The 8,205-nt window shown below is 35.6% G+C and overlaps 1 pseudogene; it reads left to right on the top strand.

Moving 5' to 3' along the window:
* The first annotated feature begins 7,226 nt into the window (after positions 1-7,226).
* LOC129085576 (ferritin light chain-like) lies at positions 7,227-7,792 on the top strand (annotated as a pseudogene).
* Positions 7,793-8,205: the final 413 nt, after the last annotated feature.

Raw genomic sequence — 8,205 nt, 5'->3', positions numbered from 1 at the left:
TAGTTAAGCCTATTGCCAGAATTTGGTCTAATATTTTATTAAAATTTAGCAAGTTTGGTTAAATACCTGTTAATGATGCAAATTTCAAAGAACAAAACCAAAGAAACATGTAAATTCTCTACTACAAAGGCAGGAATACAACCTTAAAAATATTAACACCCTGTGCGTTTGGAAACTTCTAATAGATAATAATGTTAGCAGTCTTTTAATTAATAAAAATTCATGAAACCAGTTTTCATAATTTAATTGTGACCCCTTCCATCTGTACATCTACTCTTAAGTCATTTACATAGTAAAGTTATTTTAAAAGAAATTACACGTGTATATAATTTTAATGTGACTATATGTACATTATATAGTCACATTAGTGAACCAGTAGTTCATGTAATATGAGTTCTTAGAACATATCAATAATATATTTCCCATGTCAAGTGTAGGCTATTTTTTTTCTCCAATTAGTGTTGAATTTTGAAAATCACAAACCATTTTCTCTACTCTAGGATTTGTTCTGCAATGGGTAGAGCATTCTGGTTTTGTTGTGAAAACATCCTGCCAAGTAGTGCCAGGTTGTGTGAACTCTGAGTGGAGCCAGAACAGATGTGCTGAGCTGTCCTGTTTCCTGAAAGTGCCAGCGTCTTTCTCCCTGCTAGTTCCCTGACTACAAAGATGACACAACAGTGCGCACTGGTGTTTCTGGCAAGTGTCCCATTCTTGGCTGTAGTCTCTGCTCACATCTATTCGGCCTCAGTCCCGCCACCCAGTTTTCCAGTGTAACAAACAGGCTGAGGTTCTTGCAAGCTCATTAGCGGGAGGCAGCTTTCAAGCATTGCTGCCAATAGAATCCTAGCATCCTCCAAGGATGCAAGGGAAGGAGAGGAGGGGAGGGTGTGGGAAACTGACAGATAAATGTCAAGGCTAGGTTGTTAAAGGCCAAAGTGGTTCATGCTCTGCAGCTGACCACCGAGAGCCTCGCGTTATATCTGCTATTTTTCAGCCACTGTCTCTCTCCCGCACCCTCCCCCCTCGTCCGACTTCCCAAGGCTTTTGCCCCAGCTTGGGCTAGGCTTTCTGCTCCCTGTGAAGTCAGCAATGCACAGTGACAGAGCAAGAGCTCATCTATCTGTGAGGAAAGAAGCCACGTTGATGGTTCCCCAGTGGACGTAATTGTGCTCATTACTGCCCATTTACATTTCATCACTCGATTATCACAAATGCCTCATTACTGTTGGAAAGGGTTTTCTGGTGAACTACTCGCTAACTATTCATTCCTCAGCTCCGATGTCACTAGACAGGCTGATTGGAAAGGGAGGGGGAGAGGAGGAGCTGAAGAGGGACGAAGGTGAAAAAGGTCCTCTATCAGATTTGATTAAAGGCTGTGATTTAAATCGATATTTAATAAAGTGGCTGCTACCACATAACACGGGCAATTCCCCATGCAGTCAGAATCATGATTAGGAGCCCCTCACTGCCTGCTACATAACTCAATTGGGTTTTGTGCACTGGTCTGGCACCTGTGTCCCTCAGCACTGAGCCTCCAAGGTAATAGGTTTATGAGCCGATGAACAGAGCTGATAGGTTCTAAATGGATTAACTAGGTGTCTGCAGTCTGGTGATGAATACATCAGGCAAAAAAAAAAGTCTGCATAAGCAGGTCGGTGATAGGGAGTGTTGACAGACATTGTGTGTGTCACGAGCCCCACAGGGTAAACACTGGCTCGGTGCCTGTCATTCAAGTGCTCTCTCAGAGTAATAGGTGAAGATATCAGGCTGGGCTGTTTAACAAGCCCGCAGGTGCCAGGGAGCATAGGCCTGCTGCTGAAAAAGCTTCCACTGGGCTCGGCTGGCCCACCAGCTACATAGCCAGCATAAGAATATACCTCTGAACTGTCATTCCTTTCTTCTGTCCCAGGAATAACAAATAGATTGAAATTGCTGGGTTAACTCTAATTCATGGTGTTTACAGCATGGCATTAAGAAAGATTTTGAGTTTATGTCTAGATGTAGCAGAAAACAATGAAAAAAATAGCACTGTCTGCTATTTGGACACAGCAGGGAGTTGTCATTTCTTCATTGTAGTCCTAGATGTCTGAAATAGGTAGGTTCATATATTCCATGGTCTCAAGATAATATTGCAAATAATTTCATACATACATAGCTGAAAGAGGCTCAAATTAAAATTCAGTTTAGTAATCCTTATCAGGTACTCATAAACAATAGTATGATGCAGTAGGTTTTATCATGGATTTCCAATATTCCTAAACTCTTTTAAACAAGACCAAAATGACAATTTATACTAAGGTAAAGCAATATAAATGTAGAAATTAATTATAAGAGAACTTTTCCCCCAGTATTATCCAGCTATTAAGTTGAGAAACAGTGCCATTTATGCAAAAAAGGGAAAAAACTAACTTTCAGATATGTTTCTACCACAAAAGGCAATTATTTGCATTGAGAATATAATCATGAATGATTTAATAGATTTTCAGAATGCATATTGATATAAAAAGCAATGAATGGTATGACCTTTGAGAATTATTATAAACACAATCCTGAAAATGTAAACATTAAAAAGAGATAATTATCATTTGGTAAAACTGTTAACTGTATAATGTGTAATAATCTAAGAAAAATTGCTGAGGAATTTACTCTAAATTTGGTCCCAATGTCATCTGAAAGTAAGAATTTGGTTTTAAAACACAAACAAAATACATAATTAAGTGGCTTTGTGGATTTGGGGGAGTCTCAAGTCCAATGTGTCCTTACAGTGAGTCATTGTTAATGCTTTTCTGACATTACTGTTTCATCAACCGAAGGCTCAGTCACTTTTTATTTTGTGATTTCAATTTTTCGTTAACACTAATATACAAGTATGTGCTGAAAAAACAACAGACAGTTATAACGTCTGTGTTTTCATTATCCATGCAAAAGAAGCTGAAGAAAACAGTAGAATGTCTTCAGGAACTAAGAAGAAACTATAGATACTCATGAAAAATCTCAGTGAAGCAATGTGAGAATAGCTGCTAGCATGGGGATGAGCATTCACTCCACCGAGAATGAATATGGTTGATCTGAAGTGGCATGAGCACATTGGGCTGAACGGACTCTGAGAATGGGAAACCTCACTATTAACCAGCCAAAATTTCCTTCCTGGAAATGTATTTCACATGAAGGAAAACTGCTAGAAATGAAACTGAACTATGACAGGCCAATGACAACAGAAATAAAAGAAAAAATATTTAAATAAAATTGTACATGTTTAAGAATAGGCTAAGGAGATCTTAAAAAGTTAAGTGTGATATTTTTAAACATTTCACAAAAACAGAAGAAGAGAGAATTCTAGAATACATATAAGTTTCCTAGAAGTTAAGAAAAGTATCTTAAAACAAGCTTTTCTTATAAAAGTTAAGGAGAATTAATTTTATTTAAAAATAAGCAATATAAATAATTAAGATCAACCAGTACAATATTGCCTTAGGGAAAAAGATATTAGATAGAGAATGAATTTTTAAATACTTACCAAAGTTTTTTCTAAAATATTGCATTGAATTATTTGGGACCCTAAATAAGAATGAAATTCTCATAGACAATGAAAGTCTCCTTGAAAGGTATGTCCATAAAAACATAAAAAAAACTATTACCAAATATTTTTAAAAGAACTAAAAACAAAATCTTTAAGAGAGAGAAACTATGAAATAATATTACAAATAAGAATTTTTAAAAAGCTCTGATATGAGGTGACAGATCTCCAGAAAGCATAAAAAATAAAATAAATGTTGTTTCAGAAATGAACACTAACTAAAGAGTTTACAAAATGAACAAACTTAATAGATAATGTCTCAAGATATAGAGGATGAAAGAAGAAAAATATATAAAATAAAAAAGAACAAAGATTAAAAAGACTGAAGAAGTGGCATATAGAAACTAGGCAATCAAAAATCCCAACACACAGGTAATGGAAGTCCCTAAAAAAAGATACAAAAACCAGGAAATATAACAATTATAAAAATCATAAATCTAGAAAAGCTTTTTTGAAAATAAAAGATTCAAAAAAACATATTGAAAAGGTATAATCCATTCCTGGAAAAATAAATTGATAATAACCATAACTGACATGTAGTTTAGTAAAATTATTATATTTATAAAACCATCAGACATTAAAGAAAAAGAAAATAACTTAAGTGTCCAGTAACTAATAAGATAAAGAAAATCAGATTATTATCATACTTTCTAACATCAGTTTATAAGAAAAGACAAAATGATATGAATTATAAAATAACCAACAATAGAAAATGTGAATAAAGGGTTTAGTGTTCAGATATGTACAGACCATAAGACAAATTGACATCACATGAAAAACATCAAACAATATTGTTTTCATGAGCTATTCCTCAGGAACAAATTAGAAAATAAATTTCAGCAAACCAAAATGAATGTAGAGATATGAACATAAAAACTAGCTGTAAATTTAAGTAGATCTTTATTTATAGAATTGAGACTAAAGTTTTAACATTTATAAGATAGAGATTATAACTACGAGCTATATGTATATACAGCTTAATCATAAACAATATGGGGATAATGGGAGTGTTATATGCAAACTTATTTTAGTGTTTTTAATAATCATATTGTGGTGGTAGCACTGGCATCTTATTTTGAGAATGTTTTATGTAATAATATAATTCTGCCATCTCTGGCATATTAAGAATCAATATGGTGAGGGAACAAGGAGCTACAGTTACAGAGAATAGTTTATAAAATGTGCTACCGTCCTGAATTCTAAATGGAAACATGAATATAAAAACATAATATTTCTCTTAAAAGTAAGGAAAAAATTGTAATTTAGCATTCAAAGTGTATATATGTGTGTATATTTACACACATGTTTTCAAATAAAAATTTAAATTCAGATTTCAAGGCATTTCCTTCACTTAAAAGGGCTAGTAATACTGACTGCCCAATTCAGTAGTGATCAGCATCTCATCCCCAGTGCCCATTTCACATAGGTTTCTTGAAAAAAATGATTAATTGCAAGTCTGGAGTAGAAAATGTGCAAGTTAAGGAGCCTGGGGCATGCTTTCATTCCATTTAACAAGAAAGTCTTCAGAGATTATGAAAAGGATGTGGGAGTCTACTTGAAAAAGCTCTTACTGGCCAAATATTAGACAAATTAAGTACTAATCAGGATAATAACAGCAGGAGCTATAAACACATTATATATTAAATATATATATATGAGTTTATAATCACACACATTCATGAGGATATACACGCACACACACACACAAAACGAACAAAAATACTAATGTGTCACTTTGGAAGATACTAAAAAACCTATTATTACAAAAAGAGTAAATAAAGAGATAGGATCAAAAATTTACTCTGCATTTCCTTTACCAAGTATATCCACTTGGAAACCAAATAAAAGATGGCTACAAATTTCTCATTGTAAAAGTCCCCCAGCAAAGAAAGTGTTATCAGTTAAATATCACCATAAACATAAAGCATAATAAAGCACCTCCTCAAATCTCCCAAGTCATAAAATAACAGTCATTTATTCTCATGAACCTGTGGGTCTGCTAAGTGATGGCTGACCTAGGTTGGGCTTAGCTCAGCTCATCTTCAGCAGCCCAGGTCTAGAGCTGCTGGCCAGAGCTGCTCCACAGGTGTGCCTTCAGGGGAAGCTCTTCTCATGACAGAAGCACAAGATGGAAAATGGGAACACAGGAGGCTCTTAAAACCTAGGCATGGAATTGGCATACTGTCAAGGCCAATCACATACTTTTGGCCAAAGCAAATAACAAGGTCAAGATCAAGAGACAGGAAATATAATTAGCCTTTGAGATGTCAAGGCAAGGGTAATGCGTGGATACAGGGAATGGTGACAAATTGGGACAGATATTTAATCTTTCTTAGATATTAAGTAGAATATTATCATTTGCAGCCATTAATGAATTAAAGATCTAGGCATAGATGTCAATACTAGCAACAGACAGTCAGATATTACACAGCTCTTGTTGAAGAAGACAACATCCCCTTGCCTTTCCCACCAATCAATTAAATTGTATAGGATTAACTCTGGATATAATAACTAATTTATAGGAAATGTAGAATGAAGAGGAACATGTTAAACTACATTGTCAGAATGTAACTAGCAAAATACAGGCTTAAAAATTCTACAAGAAAAATAATCATTTCTTAAATAACTACATTAAAAAGGTAGAATAAAATTTAATGTCATATATAACTATACATGTGTATGTATGTTATATATATAACTATATATGTAAATTATAGATATATACTTATACATTCATCAAGTACACTGTTGACATTTATCCTAGAGAACTAAAGTTGCATTATGTTCATAAAGAAACATTTACAAAAATGTTCATAGCAACTCTGTTTATAATAACCACAAAATGAAAGCTACCCAAATGTTTTGTAATGGGACTTAGCTCTTTGGTACATCCATACCATGTAATACTACTAAGGAATACAAAGGAGCAAAATATTGATGTATGCAACAACTTGGCTAGATTTCTAAGGAAATAAGCTGCATTTTAAAAATCCAATCTTAAAAGGTTAGACATTGTAAAATACTCTTTATACATCATTCTCAGCATTACAAATTAAAGAGAACAGGTTAATGAGTGTCAGGACTTAATGATAGGGGGAAGAAGTAGTCTATCTGAGTGCAATATGCGTAATTTGTGGAATATTTAGGGGCCAAAACATGTCTGTATTTTGACTGTGGTGATGCTCACAAATATCCACACATGTGATAAAATTGTATGCAGCCAATGAACAAATACACACAAATAAAGCAGTGTATGTAAAATAAAACAAATTCTGTAGATTAGACCGATGTCAATTTTCTAGTTTCATATTGTACTGAACTTAAGTAAGATGTTACCATTGGAGGAAACTGGATAAAAACTATCTACATGGGACTTCTCTGTACTATTTTTTTTTTTTTTGCATCATGCTACTGAACAATAATTATTAAAAAAACAAACAAACAAAAAACAGTGCCCTCGGAGGTCCTGGGATCTGTCTCTTGCTTCAACAGAGTTTGGATGAAATAGAAATAGGGATGCCCCTTCTTTCCAACTACCCTCCAAACTCTTTTATATTCACCACCTTGGAAAATGCCTCAACCATCCTCAGCCTCCAAGACCAGCTGACACCATTTTTTTTTTTACCTTAATTTTTATTGCTGAACAACCATGAGCTCCCAAATTTGTTAGAATTATTCCACCAAGCTGGAGGCTTCCATCAACTGTCTGGGCAATCTGCATCTGCATCTGCATCTGCGGACCTCCTACACCTACCTCTCTCTGGGTTTCTTTTCTGACCGTGAGGGTGTGGCTCTGCAGAGCGTGGGCCCCTGCTCCCCAGAGTTGGCCAAGGAGAAGCATGAGTGCTCTGAGCATCTCTTAAAGCTGCAAAACCAGCATGGCGGCCACATTCTTCTCCAGGACGTGGCAAAACCTTTCAAAGATGAGTGGTGTAAAACTCAGGACACCCTGGAAGCAGTATTGGCCTTGGACAAGGACATGAACCAGGCCCTTTTGGATGTGCATGTCCTGGGTTCTACCCGCACAGACCCTCATCTCTGTAACTTCCTGGAGAACCACTCCTGGATGAGGAAGTGAAACTCATCAAGAAGGTGGGTGAACACCTGACTAACATCCACAGGCTATCTGGCTCCCAGCCTAGGGTGGGCAAGAATTTCTTCAAAGGCTTACCTTCAAGCACAACTAGGAAGCCTTTGGAGCTCAGAGGTCTTTAAGGGGCCCCTCTGCATTTCCTTGGTGTGTGGCTTTTCCCTGAGTCTCTCTCTGAAACCACCCCACCCCATCCTGAAACTCTCTCCCATGCATTGGACCAAATAGAAATAATAAAGCTTTTTGCAGGAAAAACAAACACAAAAACAACAAAAAAAAACTATTTCAAAGAAGAAATTAGGAGAAAAATACAGCAGTATTTAAAAACATACTGGTGATAAAATTACAAAGGAAAATAAGAAATTGAACAACAAAAGTCAGAAAGTTGTTACTTTTATGGGGAGAGACAAGGTTGTGATTGGGTGGCAGTACATGACAGGCACTGGGGTGGCTGGCAGTATCATTTTCTCATTACTTGGGATTATTACAAGGGTATTTACCCTATAATGACTTGGAAAGTTGTACATTTGTTTTATGC

The sequence above is a fragment of the Pteronotus mesoamericanus genome, unplaced genomic scaffold, assembly GCF_021234165.1.
Source record: "Pteronotus mesoamericanus isolate MK-2021 breed Mesoamerican mustached bat unplaced genomic scaffold, CSHL_Meso_final scaffold_31, whole genome shotgun sequence".
In the NCBI taxonomy this organism is placed as follows: Eukaryota; Metazoa; Chordata; class Mammalia; order Chiroptera; family Mormoopidae; genus Pteronotus; species Pteronotus mesoamericanus.
This window is presented reverse-complemented; position numbering and strand designations above follow the sequence as displayed.